General features: G+C 33.7%; 1 long non-coding RNA gene across 1 annotated transcript; it reads right to left on the bottom strand.

Moving 5' to 3' along the window:
• Positions 1–14,226: 14,226 nt before the first annotated feature.
• LOC143083256 (uncharacterized) lies at positions 14,227–19,145 on the bottom strand. Its single transcript, XR_012980604.1, has 3 exons — positions 18,706–19,145; positions 15,871–16,030; positions 14,227–14,697 (listed from the first exon to the last, which is right to left on the bottom strand). It is a non-coding gene; the product is annotated as an uncharacterized LOC143083256 (long non-coding RNA).
• Between the last annotated feature and the right edge of the window lie 1,772 nt (positions 19,146–20,917).

Here is a 20,917-nt window from a genome sequence, read left to right as displayed (position 1 = left end):
CCCGCTAACATGTTAAACCCCGTCACATTCTGTATGAATGTGCCTGTCTCAAGTCAGGAGCATGTTATTCTGTGATTTTCGTTTGTTGATGTGTTACGTATTTTTTTTTTCGTTAATTTTTTTTCATAAATTAGGCCGTTTGCATTCTCGTTTGCATTGTTTTACATTTGTCATTTCGGGCCTTTTATAGCTGACTATGCGGTATTGGCTTTGCTTTGTACAAGACTGACATGCTGAGTCAATTGTTTAGCGTACTTGTTCACAGGGAAAAGGCCTAAAGACAGATTTATCACCGTAATTTGTGTTAAAGACTTATATAATAATGAAGCCATGACTGAATATTATGCTTAATTGCAACTAACATGAAAAACGGAAATTAAAGTTTACGTTAATTAATAAAAAAAAGTTTTTAGCATTTTGGTGTTGAAAATCACGACGTCAAAGGATATTTTAAAATGACGTTAAATATAATTTTTTTCTTTTTCTTTCTTCTAAACTGTCTCGATCATTACAAATAACCGGTAAAATATAACATGCTGAAAAGAATACACTATGAGGATGTTCTATGTTTTTTTTAAACAAATTTTGTTGCAATTTATATTTTATCATTTTTTACTCTGACGTTTAAAACCAGTGATTGTTAGTTGTTTGCACATAACGTTATAAGTGCTTGCACATAATTTATTAGGTGTTTGAACACCATGTAAAATACATTTGCACATGACGTAATGAATGCTAGCAGAGAGTATCAATAGTTCGGCAAAACTCATATGAACTATAATACTACCATGATGTATTATGTTTTTCACTGGAGATCATATGTATAAACACAACATAAAGCCGTTAGACTATAACATCATGAGGTTTTCATAGAACAAAGATGTATCAAAACAAAATGTTTCGAACATTCGGCATAACAATCACAGTTGTGATAGAACGCAATTATCAACTGACTTACGAATAGACACAACAAAGAGAAAATATGAAAGAATGTGAAGGTGGTTGATCATAAAGTTTCGAAGTATTTACATAATATATAGTAGTTACAGCATAATGTAATGCCTATTGCACACAACAAAGATAAGCAATGACATACCATACAATGGTTTGGCCAAACAGTTAATTCATTTGACATTACACAAAGATGCAGTTTCAGGTAATAAAGGCTCCTGCACATAACATAAAGAAGAAATGACAGGACGTAAAGGCAAAGCGACAAAACACATTAAATATTTACACTATAAGACAGTTCCGGCGTTCCATACATAGACATTGAAAATAATTCATTTCTATTCTATTGTCAGTCAGCCTACCTTCCATGAATTGAAAAGTCTCTTAAGATTCAGTAGGTAAATTATGTGAAAATCAAGACTTGCATACAAAATATTCCAATATTAGAGACACTGGCGTCATTTTTCTTTAGAGCTTTCAGCTCTTTGATAATTTATTACAATTTCTTGTCAAATTATGACGTACTAATTTGAATTTGATCATAGTTTAGGGTAACCTCTTATAATCACTACATTAGAATTCATGACGACAACTATACAAGTTAATATCGTTAAACATTTGCATTTATTAATTACACAACTACATGTAATAGAAAAAAATATTGATAAATATATAGAACATTATTGAAATTAAGAAACTAAGATTGCAACGCCCTCAGGCAAAGTCAACATTAAGTTAAAGGAATTTTGGCTATCTATATTGGTCCGTTATGGTTATTTAGCTCTTAACGTTATTACGAATTAATGTCAAACATCAGACTCTATCTCAAAATTTAAAATCAAGATGTACCTAAGCACTATTTATATGGACCGAGGAAACTAAATATAATTCTAACACAATTCAGATGCTATTCATCTATCTTGAACTATCATGACTTGTTCAGAATGAATATAATTGCTGACCCATCTTGTTTTTGTGGATGCAACTGTTATATTCCTATTTTAGGTCTTCTGGTTATCGGGACTGCCTCACACAATTTATCTCTTATGTCGGGAAAAGGGGAACATATTTTTCGCTTTTAATGATTACGTTAGTTGTCGTCTGCCAGTGCAGTAGCATGGTCATGTAATAAAAATTGATTTGAAGAACAGTTTATTCGTCAACTCGTTACTTGTGCTTACCATAGTCCCCCAGCGAAGTACACGATATGGTGGAGGATTTTAAAAGATGATAAACTAGTTTATAGACATTGTTCTGTTTTATGAAATTTTGAGTAGACGAGCAGGTACAATGTAACAATTGCTTGACAATTAGGTTTCTTTTAACCGCACGTCGTGACCTTGATGAGATTGAATTTTACTGCATCGTTATTGCAAAATGAGTTTTTCAAAGTTGGCTGATATATAGATGATAGACCTTGATCAATCCGAATCCTCTGTTGTTATTGCACCAATAATTGCCGATACTGTTCCCACGCCCAGTAGCGAAGACGAAACAACCCTTCAACCGTTTAACATATCTACAGTCTCAGATACGCCTGTACCATTACCTACAGAAATTTCCTAAATTGGATAAATTGGCTAAATGTAGCACATTTTCTGGGTACCCTCAGGATAATGCTAAGCGGTTTTTAGCAGAATTTGAATCTTATGCATTACTTCACGACTTAGCCAAGCAGAACAAACGCCGAATAGCGGCTTTTCACTTACATCTGAAAGGACCCCCACTTACATGGTTCAATTCTTTAAGCGATGAGTCAAAACATTTTTGGCAAAATATTTGTTTTATTTTAAAGAAAAACACATGAATTTTAATTTACATAGCGCCACTGTAATAATGGAAAGAGAATTATTTCAAAGTTTGATCTTGTCCCCTGGTCAGTCGCTCGAAAATTATTATAGTCAGATACTAGAAAAAGCACAAATTTTGCTAAAGCCAGATCATGAGGTAGTAGCTAAATTTATAAGTGGGCTTCCAGATAAGATGTCATTTTTTGTCCGTGCTGACTAACCGGTTGACATTCAAAGTTCGTTAACAGCAGCTAAAATGGCCGAGGCGTTTGGCTATCGCCAACATAATGATGTTGGTAAGGCAATAAAACATAAGCCACAACATCAGCATATAGAACCACACGAGAAAGCTTCAGAGCTAAGCGAAATGAAGGAGCAAATAAAGTTGCTTACAGATCTTGTTTCTAAAATAAATACTAGTCAGCAATCAGATACACGAAATGAAATGCCCCCAAACAATGCCCTTCCCCGTCAGTCTAGGTTTGATAACGCAGAATGCAGAAAATGTAAAGGGTTTGGTCATTTTCAACGAGTGTGTAACTGGAACAGTGTCTGTCCGTCACAGCCAGCTAAGTCATCAGTTTAGGCACACAGCAGCCTTTTGTTTTACACTTAACGCTATAGTTTAGGGAAACCAATTGAACCCGGCCGACAATCACAGCCGTCCGGGGTTTCCGTAGTAAGTGCTGACGATACTGCTAACTCGCAGTTTTTGTATATGCAAGTTGTTTTTGATCAGTTGAATGTAGCTGCGCTTATAGATACAGGTAGCTTCATCAATATTACTTCAAAGAACCTTTTTGATTCAATTTCGGATAAACTAAAAATTCCATTTGAACAATTATCCGATTCTGAAATTAGACTAGCTAATAACGAAAAGGTTAAAGTGGTCGGAACAGCGAAAATAAAAGCTACCATTCATGACCAGGAGCAAATTATTGATATTTATAACATTCGCTTATTTTAGGGACTGAATATTTACGGACTTCAGTGATTTTCCTTATGGTGTTAATAACATATATACATGTCCAGACTACAAAGACATTTGTATTGAGCCAAACACTGAGCTTTGGACGTATGGCAAAGTGCCAAATGTTGTAATCGTAGGATTGCAAGGGGTATGCTCGAATAGTCAATTTGCGTTACATCAGGGACTCATGATAGCGAAATCGCTTGTTGTTGTACCACCTAATCACAGAGTTCCTATAAAGATATTGAATGCACGTAACGTTCGTATAACACTGCCCAAAGTAAAAAATACTGCAAAATTTACTGTTTTATCAAATAATAATTCATATGTTAGGATAAGTGACATTACAGAAAGTTTTAAAGCACAAAATATAGAAATTTGAATGTGACTGAAAGCATTGAGATGTTGAAGGACAGGACGTTCCTTTCAACCCGATTACATCAGAAGGCTCAACTGTGAATATGGTTGACGAATTTTGCAAAGAATTTCATTTATCCGAAGATTTGAATAAAACACAACTGCTACAATTACAGCAATGTCTCTATGAAAATCGATATTTGTTTGTCACGAAAGATAATCCAGATCTCGGATTTACATCTCTTATTTAACCTAATATAAATCTCAAACCAAATGCGGTATCGAAACATCAGAATCCATATAGGTTACCTCCGTAAAAGCTTGAAATATTACGGAAACAATTGGACGATTTACTACGACAAGGTATTATTACACCCGTTAGTGAATCAGAGGAATTGCCAATCCCCAGCCCCGTCGTTTAAGTATCAAAGCGCAGTCAAATGCCGATAAAAAGGAATCGCAAAATTTTAGGTTCCGTTGCGATTTTCGTCATTTGAATGCTCAAACAGAGGATTTCAAGTACGTAATTCCAAATTTGCAAGAATTAACTGAATCTATGTCGGATTTGCCCGATTTGGTACCAAATTTTATAACAACAATTAATCTCTCCAGTGGATTTTTCCAATTGGTAATATCACCCGATTCAACTCGTTACACGGCTTTTAACACGTGATTCGGCACATACAAATTTCAGATTTTCGAAAGATTTCGATCACCAGGGTTAAATTTAGGTGCAAAAAAGTCTTACTTTGCAAACCAGAAGTGGGTTTTTCCTGGTCATGAGCTATCAAAGGACGGTATACGCTCTCCCAAGGACCGTATTCAGGCTATAACAGATTACCCGGAACCGAGAAATGTTAAACAACTCCGTCATCTTATCGGCATGTTCAACTGGTTAAGGAAATTTATTCTAAATTTTAGTGCCCTGATTTATCCACTTAATAGACTTTTGCAGAGAAATCAACGTTTTGAATGGAAATATGAGCAAAGAATGGCATTAAATGATTTGAAAACACGTCTCGTTAACTCTGAAATTTTAAGTTTTCAGTCTTTTGATCTTCCTTTTCGGTTTGCAGTAGATACGTCTTCTCGAGGAATTGGATATATGCTGTATCAAAACGAGTCACAAATTAGTAAACCGAAAATAATCCGTTTTGGTTCAAAATCTCTAAAGCCTTGGCAACAATCATATGGACCGTTAAAGTTGGAACTCTTAGGCATGGTGACGAGCGTACTAGATTGTGCCGATTATTTTAGGGGTGTTCATAGTCGAATGTGACCACCAGGCGCTTCAAACTCGTTTTCAAAAACAATTTAAAGGGGTCATATATGAAAGATGGCTTGCCGTTTTACAATAATTTTCATTCGTAATTTAGTACAAACCTGCTGAGCAGATGCAGGTTGCGAACGCCTTGTCTTGCTGTGAAAACACACATAGTTTATCAGCTGAAAGTCCAACGGAAGAAGATCCTTATTTCCCGTATATAACTGACAAAGTTTGAGAAATTGAATTAACAGGGGGTCAAGACTTTGCGAAATTATTTAAACATCAGAAATCTACGTCTAATGATATGTCCGACAACGATATTGTACATACTAGAAAGGAAATACCGATAGTTCAAGTATTATTTTGCGACAAATATCAGGACCCATATGACGCCGACACTGATGAGCCTACGGCTACGGAAAACAAAAAGAACGTTACCAGGAAACGCAATATAAAAAAAAAGACTTCAGGTGACAGTGCTAAAAGTGCAATTTCTGCGGAGTCAAAAATGAGGAAAAAAATGAAGATTAGAATCATATTGATTTGTGTAACGGGGTAAAGGCCGTGGCAAAAGTAAAAAGTGAACAACGAAATGATTTTGAATAGTCTATAAACATTTTATCACTTATTTTGGAAGACAACCAACATCTCTGTCTCAAAAACATGCTCGGCGCATACTACTGGAAGCTCCGGATTATATATTGATACATGGTGTACTGTATCGAAACAGAAAAGCTAAATCTGAGCGAAATAAGAGCAAGTCCGCATATCAGTTAGCTGTTCCTCACAAAATGAGCAATATGGTATTGTTTATGATTCATGACTCGCCGCTAGATGGTCATAGTGGAATTCAAAATACGCTGGATCGTTTGAGAGATGATTTTTTTTCCAAGGACGGTGAAAATTGTCACAAATTATGTTGCGTCATGTCATGACTGTCAATCCAGAAAAATTAAGAATCTAAAAACAAAAGCCAAGGTTGTTCCGTATCGTACACCAAGTAAGCCATTGCAGGTATGGCAAGTTGATTTGTTTAGGCTACTCAAAACATCTCCAAACGGAAACTAATATTTATTTACTGCAAGCGATATGTTCTCAAAATAACTATTTGTTGTGCCCATTCGGAATAAGGATATGCTTAATGTTTCAAAATAAATACAGTATTTAGTCTAGTACTTAAGTATCTTTATTTGGAGTATGTGAAACATTAATTTCAGACCAAGGTTCAGAGTCTATAGGAAGTTGTACACAAGAAGCATGTAAAATGTTTGGTGTTCATCAGGATTTTATACCGAGTTTTAGGCATCATTGCCTCGGGCTATGCGAAAGAAAGCACAGAACACTAGCGGAACGCATTACCCCATATATAGAAAATTGGAAAGAATGATAATTCATATTACCCGCTGTTGTGTTTTCAATCAATACGCCAATCAATCAAAGTACAAAGTATTCCCCTCTTGAAGTTTTATACGGCAAAAGACCTGCTTTCCCGTTATCCGCATTTCCGTGAACAGATTTAAATAATATACCCGCCGATACAAAATCATACATTGTGTCACAACAGAAGCGTCTCGACACAATTCGAACTTCAGTGAAATGACATTCTATTGAAGCACAAGATAGGATGGAAAAGGCGACAAATGCAAAAACAAATGAATTAAAATTATCAGTTGGCGACTACGTATATTTGCAAATTGAGCAACAAAGACAAGGCAGAAAATTCAAATAAACATACGATGGTAAACTTGTAGTCACGAACATACCGAGCGAACATTTAATACTTTTGCGGGATCCAAAAGGAAAACGTAAATTCAATTAACTAGTACACATCAATCGATTAAAACTTGTCAATATCCGGGAACCTAACCCTACACACTATATTCGAAGGGAACGCACATCTAGCTCATCTCACAGTACGACAGACGCTGAAGTGTCTCAGTCCGATATTTTGTCAGCATCACAATCAACAGCATGCAAATGAACTTAGACGTTCTTTTAGAAAAAAAATCATTTACCTGCACGATATCAAGATTCTGACTGTTCAAATGCTAAATTTGAACAGTCAGAATCTTGATATCGCAACAGAATCTAAATTTCAGATTCTGTTGCGTCGGAAACAGACAATGGTGGCGTTTTTAAAGTCAAGCGAATTCTGGCGAAAAAGAGAAATAAGGGAGGATTTCTATATTTTGTGCAAAAAGTTGGTGAACCCGCCAAAAATACCGAGTGGCTTACAGGTTCACAATTATCACCAAAAGCTCAGGAACTCATGATTAAACGACCACCTCCTTTAATTGAATGAGGACTATGTATTCAACATATATTAGATTGCGTTATGTGTAAATAATTTGTATCAAAGATCTATTCCCATTGAAGATAACTGTGTTTTAGTGATAATTGTATCGCCAATTAAATAATAAGTATACTATTATGCTGGTGTACAGTCAGAGAGAAAATCCCGTTGTTATATAACAACGGGATTTTCTCTCTGATATACATGTATATATAAGTCATTGGTTTACGTTTTTGTTTGGTGATAATTGCATCGCCAATGTTATAAGTGTTCATAAGTATGCTGGATTACAGTCAGAAAAAAAATCCCGTTGTTATAAGACTTTGGTTTCAGTTTTGTTTGGTGATAATTGTATTACCAATAATTAAATAAATGCTCAACTATACTAGTGTACAGTCAGAAAGAAATCCCGTTGTAATAAGACTTAAGTTTCCGTTTTTGTTTGGTGATAATTGTATCGCCTATATTATGTTTAAATAAGAGTTCAATTATGATGAATTATAGTAAGGGAGAAAATCCCGTCGTTAAGACATTAGTTTAAGTTTTATTGGTGACGATTGCGTCTCCCCGATTTATATGAAAAGAAAACTTCGTTAAGCTACAATACCATTATGCCGATATTTTATTATTGTATACCTACTGAATTTTTGTCCACCAAATTTATTTGCATTTAACACATATATTGTGAAATATAGAATTGTGCTTGCATTGGTACTTAAGTTCGTGTGCGAGTAAGACATGAAATCTACTATTTCATATGATAATGTTGATCTTGTATGTGTGTGTTATTGTGAGTGATGGATGAGTGTCTGGTTGTAAGCTTTTGTATTTTGATAATTGAAGTCAATTTAAGAGTATAGATCTCTACTAATTTGAAAAAAAAATAGGAACGTAAAGTTACCAATACAAAATATACAATATCATGAGTATTGACACATAAATCTTATTATCACATATTTTATATGTACGTTTTTGCATGGCCAATAATAGCTGGAAGTCAAGGTTGGTTATCAGCCCTCGGCGCCGATTTCGATATCAGCCCTCGAAATCCATATCAAGCCCCCGAGTTTAACTTCCGGTAACCTGTCAATCAAAATTTATTTGTAAACAAGTTGTCAGCCGAAGCAGCAAAAAGACCAGGAGAGTTTTCTCACAGATCAAATGACGATGCTTGTAAATTCATACAAAAAAATGAAAAATTAGAACACAATGAAAAGGAATTTAGAAATATACGAATCTGCTGTAGTAGAAAAAAGTAAAAATCAATAGTGAAAATCACAAAAGTTCCCGTAAAATTTTGACGTCATAAAGAATTTAGAAAATATATGACGCCACACTGGAATAAGTAGCGATATGGTATTCTTCCTATAAAGCATTTTTAACATTGTAATGTAACACTTTAAGTCGTTTAATATTTGCAATTCTTAGAATTAATATATTTATTATTAATTATTTCTGAATCTTTTCACAAAACGTTGCTTATCTACTGTGATACGAACTTTTTTTTTTAACTCACAGTGATCATGGTGATGCACATTTTTAATTTTTTTCGTTAAATGTCTTTTTGAATTTGTGATGAAATATCAAACATAATTTGGTGTATGCTATATTTTTTTTCTTCTCTTGCTTGAAAATATGTGATAAATAGATTATTACATGTCATTTTCCATATGGTCCGTGGTATCAGCCCTCGACCCATATCTGGCTTGATATGGGAGTCTAGGGCTGATACCAGGGCATATGGAAAATGAAATAATTATCATCCATAAACATGTATGCTTATTTAAGCAATAATAGTATAATGGTACGACATGTCTCAGAGTATACGTCAGTATGAAAGTAGAAGTATATAATCGATTAAGGAAAAAAGCAGTCTTTTGAACTATATTGTAATGTGTTTGGCACTTCCGTTTACAAGACAAAATTTTCCAAGTTTTATTATTTGGGGCGGGGATGTTATGTTCCTATTTTGGGTCTTCTTCTTATCGGGACTGCCTCACACAATTCATCTCTTATGTCCGAAAAAGTGGAACATATTTTAGCTATAAATGATTACGTTAGTTGTCGTCTGCCAGTGCAGTAGCATGGTCATGTAATAAAAATTGATTTGACGAACAGTTTATTCGTTAACTCGTTACTTGTGCTTACCATAGTTCCCCAGCCAAATGCAACTACCCGATACAACATTGAGCCTGTACACCAATTCCTATTCAACTGTTCTGTATATACACACCATAGAGAAAAGGATAGAGTCAATTTGCGTCAATTACAGTTTTGAAAAGTAATCAATTGCGCCACTCTCTATTGTTCTGACGGAATTAAATGCGCCAGTAAATGGAATCCAATTGCGCTACATTTACCTGTATATTTTTTTACCTATAGCATACATATAACATCTATAATAAATCTATCCACTTTAGATTAAACTGAACACTGTCTCATCAAAATAAAGAAAAGTCACAGATAAATAAAGTTTCCAGTAATATAATAGTTTTTTACATGTCAAGATGTCTGATAATATATCGTTCGAGAAAATAGTGTCTGATAGAGAAAATCCTGTAATCGTTGTCGAAGAACATACATTTCGTCAGGCATTTGTTAGAGAAATTAGTTGGAGATGTACAGATAGTCGAATTGTGTTAGCCGTTTAGATTATTTACATAACTCTTATACTCAGAAACTAGAAAGACAGATTGCGAGAACAGCATGCAAACGAAACAGCAATTGATATGTGAACTGAGCGACCTTTTACAATAATTTATTCAGAGCTCTTCAAAATTGACGAAGAACATTTTGAAGAGGAGGTAAAGAAAAAATTTAAAATATATTCGTCAATCCATGGACAGAGAGAGAAGGAAACTGAATCCAGCTCTATCAAAAAATCTATCCGAATTTCCAAAACAATCAAAGATGATTCAGCATATTTTTTGTATTAAAACGACTTTAACGCTGGTCCTATAATCATGGATAAAGGAGGATAAAAGTGAATTATTTAGATGATATATATAAGAAAACATAAATAAATTCATAAAATTGGCGCAATTAGATGTTGTTGTATTTTGGCGGAAATGATACCTATAATTTTTACATTGGAGTGGCGCAAAAGTAGCATTGGCACAAATAAGTTGTGGCGCAAATGAGATTATTTTTGGCGCAAAAAGAAATCGTCTAGAGAAATTCTGATGAACAATCCAAGATGACTCCCTGATGACCTTATACTGAATGCTAAGTTACTAACACCTGGTAACCAGAACCTCTCGCATGAACAAAACGTCCATATATTAAAACATGTATTCGAGTTAATGAAAAGGTCTGAGAGATTTCTTGTTATATTATATTCATATTGTATTTGCGGTACATTCACGTCTACATCCGTTTTTTTCGTTATTATTGTTTCTACTTTTTCAATGGATAGACTCTCAAAGTATTGTATATTCTGAATTATTGCATGCTCATATCAATATTGTATTGTAATTTATTGTTATTCGGCGGACTTCATAAGTATGGTTTACTTTTGTCCTATCCATTTTACTTTGAGTACATAATATGTTTAAACTAAATGTATGTATACATCCCTGGTATTCAAATGCTTATAGGTTTGATAGTTCCTGATGAAGGTTATTCCAGAAAAACTTAAAGTGCTTCGGACGCATGCAATTTATTAAGTATTAAAGGGTATATTGTATTTTAAGAAAATTCATTTTTTCCCTCTTTGATAGAATATGAAAGATATAATTTGATAAAACAATTGCAAGACACAATCTTCGGTGTAGATGAAAGACAACTTTTGATGTTTAATTAACACACCATGCAATGTCTTTGATTAATATAAGGTATGTGGTCGCTTATCATAAATTGCTTTTTAATATGTTCAACAAAAGTTATATGCTTTGTTCACATTTCTAAAGCGTTTGATATTTCCGTGCGTTTTGAATTCGTGTATATCGTGAAAACGTATAATACCAATTTCAGTACACACGACGCGTATTTTTTTAGTTGAGTTTGAATTTAACAAACAAAGTGTGGGGAGTCAAACGCATTAAAACGTCTGTGAGCAAAAAAAATCAGCCTAAAGTGAACAGCTAAACCCATCTACGGACCTCATTGTCAGAGCAAGAAACAGCTTAACACGTCTTTAGCAATCATTTTCTGAGTGAGTAACATCTTAACCCGTCTATGGTCCTCATTGCCTGAGTGAGTAACATCTTAACCCGTCTATGGTCCTCATTGTCTGAGTGAGTAACATCTAAACCCGTCTTTAGTCTTCATTGTTTGAGTGAGTAACATCTTAACCTGTCTATAGACAGCATTGTCTGAGTGAGTAACATCTGAACCCGTCTATGGTCCTCAGTGTTTTAGTGAGTAACATCTTAAACCTTCCTCAGTCATCATTGCCTGAGTGAGTTTCATCTAAACCCATCTATGGTACTCATTGTCTGAGTGAGTAATATCTAAACCCGTCTTTGATCCTTATTGTCTGAGTAACATCTTAAACAGTCTTTGGTACTCATTGTCTGAGTGAGTAATATCTAAACCCGTCTATGATCCTTATTGTCTGAGTGAGTACCATCTAAGCCCGTCTTAAATCATCATTTTCTGTGTGAGTACATTTAACATCTAAACCCGTCTATAGTCATCATTGTCTGAGTGAGTAACAACTACACACGTCTATAGTCATCATTTCCAGTGTGAGTACAACTTTACCCACTATAGTCATTATTGTCTGAATGAGTAAAACCTAAACCTGTCTTTAGTCAAAATTACCTGAGCGAGTAGCATCTTAACACGTCTACAGTCATCATTGCCTTAGTGAGAGCAACAGCTAAACCCGTCTATAGTCACTATTGTATGAGTGAGTAACATCTAAACCTGTCTATAGACAGCATTGTCTGAGTAAGTAACATCTGAACCGGTCTGTGGTCTCTAGACAACATTGTCTGAGTAAGTAACATCTGAACCGGTCTGTGGTCCTCATTGTCTGAGCGAGTAACATCTTAATCCGTCTATAGCAATCATTGTCTAAGCGAATAACATCTTAACCCGTCTACACTACCAAGAATTAACTCACGTTTTTTTGGTACATTTCTACCCACGTATATATCAGTACTGTTCGGCAAGACAGAAAACTTGTAATGTTATACTTTTTGTTTATTCAGTACTGTTTTTGACAGTACTGTTTCAGTACTGTTTTTGACAGTACTGTTTCAGTACTGATTTTGACAGTACTGTTTCAGTACTGATTTTGACAGTACTGTTTCAGTACTGATTTTAACAGTATTGTTTCAGTACTGATTTCGTCAGTACTGTTTCAGTACTGATTTTGACAGTACTGTTTCAGTTCTGATTTTGTCAGTACTGTTTCAGTACTGATTTTGACAGTACTGTTTCAGTGCTGATTTTGTCAGTACTGTTTCATTATAACACTAATTAAATCAGTACTGTTTCTGTAAGGAATTTTTCATTACTGTTAAACATCACTGTGTTCATAAAAAAGATGTCCTCTTTTTAATTAGTATACGTAAATGTGCATCTTTTTAAAGGTTTTTACTTCAGGTAAAATTTAGTTTATTTACCTTAAAATTAGTTACAATGTTTACATTTGAATGCATACCGTGATGCCTAATTAAAAGGTCTAAGGTTGTTTTGTATATTTGGGGTGAGTTAATTGTTCTCTTTGGACACTTACCACATTCCATTCATTTTCTATATCGTGACATGTTGTTGTTTTCGTTATGTTTTTTTTTTTTTTATTTCTTTGATTTAATTTTGTCCTGATTTGGTTTTGCTTTAGTTCCAGCTCTTCAATAGTTACTTAGCTTTTTTTTTAATAGTCTGGCTTTATGTCATATTTATTGTCAGAATTGCATCTTGTGTGGTTATTTTATAAGGTTTATATTTTTTAAGATCTTATTAATATTTCTATTTGACAATACCATATTACATGTATTTGTATCTTGCTTGAGTCAAATCAGAACATATTGAACAAGAATTGAACATTGGAACTCGGTATATTACTTTTGAGAAGATGGATGGTTGGATGGATGTTATGTGATCCAGTGGCAAGTTGAGTGCAGGAAGAGGACATGATACTCAGATATAAATACAATGTAATTAACCTATTTTGTACAAAACTAGACCAATAATGCACTGAGGTACTTTTTTAACATGCTAGTTCACCACAAGGAGAGAATCTACTATAAGACATGACCCTCTATACCAGGTACCTTCAGACTGAACAGTCTATGTTATTTCTCCTTAATGCTGTGTGCTGAGGGAATAATCAGAATATGACCACTTTTCCAGTCTTATTTCTCATAAATAAATTTCCAATCATATGCCCATTGTTAGATTTTTAATGGTTAAATTTCTTTTTTTTTTTTTGTATACATTAATCATTCTGCAATTTCATTCACTTGTAATGTGTGTATTGTGAATAGTAACTTAGGTATGCATAACTATTGTACTCTTTCCTGTAAACCCTAACTGCAGAGCGTACAATGTATTTTACTAAAAAAATATATGAAATTTGGTGTAACAATATTTAGGCATCCTGTTAATGGGGAGTTGAAAGGGTCAGATTTAAACTCAGTATAGCATGTTCACATGAAGAGTGATGACTTTCAGGAAACTCTTAATTTGTAGTTCCTCAGAAAACTGTGATGGATTTGAATCTTACAGACATACGTACAGAGGTACATTTTGTAAAAGTATAAAAATCTAAAGACTGATTTCCGACAGACTGATTAATGTCTGACGGAGGTCATTTGGTACATATATCAACCTTTTTAATTTTTGAACATACATGGTTTGCTTATCAAAATTGATTTTTTTGACTGCATAAAACAAGCTTAGGAACTCAAATTTTTAATTTTATCTTCTAATCAACTGCAATAACCTCCATTGCAAATACAATAAACAGTAATCTTTAGATTGAACAGCATAAAAGAGTAATAAATGTGTTTTTCTCTTCCTCAATTTGATGTTATAATCACGGTTTCATAATTCTCCTTCAATGTTATTTTCCACTGCTCTTCCAATGCGTGTGATACATATCTTTGCCAACTTGTTTCTGGAAAGGAAAAAGTGGATTATAATATTTATTATTTTTGTTAAAATCCAATAATTAGATCAAACATAGGTCAACCATGATATAATGTGAATCAGTGTTCATGCATTGCTAAAGATAGTATAACGTTAATTATAATACAAGGTTCATATTATACATGGAGAAAAATGAAAAAAAAAGAATGGAATAATGTTTGATTTACCTACCTGAAAACTGGCATTGAAGTCATAAAACTTTGGAGTCAGTTTTTTACTCATTCTCAAGAATGAACAAATCAAACAATCAAAATTCTGGAATTCATGATTCGAGCACGATTTTGTTGTGCTCCGAGCACTGAGAAATTTTTTTTTTTACTTAAGGGCCTGATCTAATACGATTTGGAGAGGAATTTAAGCGCCCCAAGTCTGGGTTCATGGCAAATTCCCATGTTTTCAATACGGGCTGCACTTTAACATTCTTATATTGTTTGTTATAAATTAGGTCGTTAAATTTTCTACATTGAATTGTTTCATATATTGATTATGTCTTGGTCTTTTGTAGCCGACAATACGGTATGGGTTTTCTCATTGTTGAAGTCTGCACAATTGCATATTATTGTTCACATCCACATCACATCAAATTTGGTGGATAGTTGTCTCATTGGCAATCCTACAACTTTTCATTACTTTATACACTATACAGCAGTTTAAAAATAAAAAAAAGATTTTTTTTTTTTTGTGGAATTTTTTATTATTAGTACCAGTGGCAATTCTCATTATATTATCTTTTAAATCTGTTTTTCAGTTTCAGAGAAGGAGTTCTTTGTTTATATTTCCTGCAGGTTCCTAAGTTAAAATATGTCCTGCTGTTACACTCATCTTTGGATCGGCACCAAAACACATATGTATTAACATAATCTGATTACTTGAGCACAATATCAATGCAATCTGTGAAACAGTTAACTAAGAAGTTGTGTGTACGGATATGTACTTCCCATAGACTTCTTTGTTAACTTAAATGACATCTTTCAATTGTTGTAGAATTGTATTGCTGCTCTTTATTCTTTTGAATTTGCTCGTTGTTGGTTTGTTGTCCCATGAACACACTACAACATTTCATGTTATTGAAATAAAATACTAGGAAAAGCTGCAAAAACTTACTTAAAACAATCATAAATGAGTGTAAAGCTATACATACCTTTCGAATTATTTCAATGTTCTACTGTCACCTTTCATACCAGTTCTATCTTTATCTCATATATCATCTGCTCATTACAGTTGTTAGTTGTTGATCTATAAGACTTTATTTTCCTCATAGACTTAGTCTGTGTGTTCTGGTGGGATCCATTTTTAGATACCTTTAACAATAGATACTGTATCAAATATTTTGCATGAATTTATAAAAAGTTGTTTTTCCCAACATGCATTTTATGGTACTATTTATTGACGTAACACTTTATAAATTGTCCTTTGAAAAAGTACATCATGAGATAAAGATTGTATCGATGATTTACAAAATGCTGCCAAGTGGTTCAGGAGCAATTGACACATACATGGGACATAAGGACAAGATTTGTTCCATATGTGAACTCATTTTACTAAGGAAATGTCACCAGAAGTGCAAGTCTGTCACAATAAAGGATAATGTTTATGTGATACAGTAAAAACATCGATAGTAAAATTGTGCGGGATGTAATTTTCAACAAATGTGTCTGTGGGATTGGTCACTTTTGATCGGAAATCTCATAAAGAAAGAAAGTGTCATGATCTCTGCAGGTTAAGAACTATTGCAACAACTCTTTGAGAGGCCGTGAGGGGTCGTCGGTGGCCTTTTGTCTGAACCTGCAGCAGGGCAAATTCCTGTCCCTATTGAATATGCTTTCATTGTCCAGTGGCAGTCCAAGTTTCGCTGACCTTCTTTCACCCCAGATCTATTACAGGACTTACATATTGTACTTATAATATTCAACAATTGTTTTGAACATGCATGTAATATTTGCGACTGGACATTAAGCACATTTTTAATACATGTACTTTATGAATATGTTATTTTTTTTTTTTTACGAATCTCAGGAGAATTATTTTTAACTATTGGGATTAAATCCTCTTCAAATAAAGATTTTTTATAACAAAATATTGCTCAATACTTATGTGTCAGTTTATTCGTGTGTCGTTCCAATGTGTGGTCGGACTATAAATAGAGCGTCGAGCTGTTGGGCAATCGGACCAATGTGGTGTTGGACTAAATGGCCCCCACAGAGCTCTATGGAGCTTTGAATCAACATACATTCAATCATTGACCAATAACATAAATATATATCTAAAAAGTGTATGTACATGATCTCTTCATATAAATTTCACATGCCGTTTCATTTGCAGTAAGAAAACCAAGACCGGTCCAAACAGGAAGATTTAGAAAGCAAAAAAAAAAATTAAAATGTGCAACTTATAAAAGGGTCTGGATGTGGTTTGTTCATTTCAGAATTGTGTAATATTCTATATCATTTTTCACTATTTATTATAGATTTTGCCTGTTATTCTCTTTTCTTTATATTCAAGCACCACGGTCCACACTATTATCGATTATTCATTGCTTCTTTCTACTTTATAACAACAATGGGAATGATATGAAAGCCCGCTATTTTGAAGTTGCATTAACTCCGTGAAAAATTGGAAAATTGTTTCTTGGTCTATTCTCGCTTGCCGTTTGAGGCAAAAGTTATGTCTTTCTGTCTCTTTAGTTTGTATCTTATTATAATAGAATATATAACACAAATTTGCCGTTTTAAAACAAAATATATGTTGAACATTGCATCTGTAATTTAATCTATTTTAAATAGAAGGAAAAAACTAAGATTAAATATAATCTACAGTTCTAAGTCAATAAAATTATGAACTAAGTCTTTGAAGTTAGATGCATGATTTTTGTTATTAGTTGTTAGTAGCTTTGAACTAGATGTCAGTAACTGCAAGTACTCTCAGATCTGGTCAGCTCTGTATTTAGTGACTTTTTCTTTTTTGGATATACAAGTATCCGGCAACGTCTATTATATTTTTGTTAGATGTATTTCTATTTGTATTCATCTGATGAGTTAAATAAGCCCTTTTCAACTGAATTTTTATAGTTAGTTGTTATGTAGTGCTGTTACAACTCTGTCCAAGGTGTAGGGTAAATACCCTTACATGCTTAACCCCGCCACATTGTGTATATATGTGCCTTTCCGAAGTCAGGAGCCTGTAATTCAGTGGTTTGTTGGTGTGTTACATATAATCATTGTTCGTTCATTTTTTATACATAAATAAGAACGTTAGTTTTCTTGTTTGAAGTGTTTGACATTTGTCATTTCGGGGCCTTTTATAGCTGACTATGTGAAATGGCTTTTCTCATTATTGATGGCCGTATGGTGACCTATAGTTGTTAATTTCTGGTCATTTGGTCTCTTGTGGAGAGTTGTCTCGTTGGCAATAATACAACATCTTTTTTATAAACAAATATATATATATTTAAATCTAATGTTCTGTTTCCCCTTATGAACCTCGTTTGAACTAAGTTCTTGAAGGGAAAGACATTTTTTTTGTATAAATGTCAACAGAATACAGAATCAACATGCATATGAACCAAATGTAGAATTCAACACAGTAACACACTGAGAAAAACATCATACATTGACATTGTTAATATGCCTGATGCTATCTGTGATGAAGCACGAAGGTCTAGTGAGCCTGTAAAAGTTAATACAAAATTCCTTGTTCATGGAGGGATAAAAGTTTTATCCTTTGAACTTTAGAAGCAATCTCTATGACTCTAATCAGACCTGCATTTTAAACGTTTTTATTGAATGCATTTTTCTTAATAGTTACACTAAGTGTGTATTTGTGTTCAGAAACTAATTATTGATTTAGCACTCAAAAAGTGCATTGAAATAGGCCTAGTTTTTTTTTTTTTTTAAAAGAAGACAAAATATCCCGGCAAAATGTTCACAAAATTAAATTAAACTTGTGATGGATGAAAACATACATTTGTAAAACATACATGAACAATAGAAATCCGTAGATGATTCGAAAAGGATCTGCATCCATCTCTGACTTGTTGTAACAATCGTCTGTTTCTGTAACTTTAAGACTTTCTGCAAGTGGCTGCAATATTTTCTCTGCTGTTGTCTCAAAATTTTGCCGTTGATGTTATTATCGTAATCACAAAAGCGCGTCAATGTGGAACATACAATTGCCTGTTGTAAAACGTTTATGTGATTTGATGTAGACATGACGTCATTCATTGTTTACAAACGTTATTTTTGCACTCGCACTGACATTTCAACAGTTCAACAGTTCAAACGTCTCCTGGATTGAACGTAGATCAAGGTATAGTACATTAAATATTTTAAAACTAAAAAAATTGTAGCATAGCTAATTTCAAACATATGACGTTAGCCAAAGTAGAAGAATACGCGTTACAAAGTGGAGAACCCCTGGGGTTCCGAGGGTTGGAACACCAAATTATTTTGCCATTTTTGGACGTTCAATGCATTTTGGACATTTAGTTGGGACCCCCTTTTTCCCTTTATCTCGAATGTTTGGAACCCTCTTTAAAAAAAAATTGATGGATCAGCCCCTGACTACAGAACTTTCTGTAAATGTCAAAACGTTAGGTCAAATACTCACGGGGGGTCAACTTCCTATTATTGGGTATACGGGGATGTGCCAAAAATATGGGTCATAATTTTGCGAGATTTTATATAAAAATGACCCTCCTTTTTAATGACATCCTATATTAAAATGCATTTACGTTTGATAACTATATATTGATTCGGGGTATGATCTACATATCATATATAAATATGCTATTGAGAATCATACATTATTAATGGTCAATTATTATATTAAATTAAATCAATTCATTTGAAAGTTCACCTTTCAAACAAAGTGCTTTCAAATAAGTTCCCAAATGAACCCCGGTGAGTTAGTGCTTACTAGTATATAAGCATGGGTCATATTTTAAATATTGTATATAAGTATAGGTCATTCTTTCTTAAATATTTATATAACTATAGGTACTGAATTTCAGTGAATGTTATATTAAAATTGGTATGTTTTTTGAGGCAAAAATGGCACACCCCTACCAAGAAAATATCGAAGTTACCCCCCCGTGCAAATACTAATGGAGACGCTATAAAATCGTGGGTTGTTTAGGATATTCATATTATTACTTGCTTACCAAACCATATTAAATAGATTATAGTATTAACATTTGATATTTGAGAATGATTAACCTGAATATTTCTGAACATATGATTGGATAAAGGGAGGTGGGGTACACCCATCGGCGATCAAGGGGGAGGGGTCCGAAGATTGGACCCCCCTTTTTAACGATAAATGCATAAATTGAAAAGGGAAATTTATTTGGAAACCCTATCTCCAGATTTGTAACCACCTTTTAAAAATGTTGACTCGATTTTTTTATACCGATACTTCATGTTTTTGGGAAACATTTTGATATATCATGATATAACTCCATCATACACCTTATCGCTATTTAGTCCATTCCGGGAAAAACAGTCATTTATACAACTTCCTGTTTTGGGTCACCGGCCGAAAAATGGAGGTCATCAGTAGTGAGCTGAGGGAGAAAAAACCTTAGAAAGTGATCATCAAGAAACTTTGATATAGTATGATCCACTTTTTTCGAAATTAAAATTGAAGTAAAAAAATATTTTGTTTGAAGTATTTACGGTAGTTTAAACAGGTCTCATTAAAAAGTATCATGCATGGTGAATTGTTTAAACAGGGTCCCAGATAGCTTCAACTGGATGAAAAAGTTGTGTAATTTTAGAACTTATCCGGAATGGAATAAATAGCGATTAGGTGTATTGTCCAAGGTGCTTAGGCCAAATAAAAATATATGTGTGGTTCCAGTAACCCGACCGACCCTAGTTAAAACCCCCCGACCCTAGAACTTTTTTTTTCATTTCTGAAAAATTAATTTTCAAACGATCAAATTTTGAGGATTGTGAATTAAAATAATTAAATTCATAGATTTCTGTCATCTGAATTTCCATCACAAGTATCTGTTATGGCTAAAATGCAGCAATTCATAACAGAATGCAACAAAATTAACTAAAAACGTATCATGACTGTTTATTTTACAACCAAACACATGTAAAAATGGTGGACTTCCGGTTGGGGCGTGTATAATACCGGAAACAATTTCGGTAAACACACGATTTTTTTCCGGATTTTGACATTCA

Source organism: Mytilus galloprovincialis, chromosome 7, assembly GCF_965363235.1.
Source record: "Mytilus galloprovincialis chromosome 7, xbMytGall1.hap1.1, whole genome shotgun sequence".
NCBI classification, from domain to species: Eukaryota; Metazoa; Mollusca; class Bivalvia; order Mytilida; family Mytilidae; genus Mytilus; species Mytilus galloprovincialis.
This window is presented reverse-complemented; position numbering and strand designations above follow the sequence as displayed.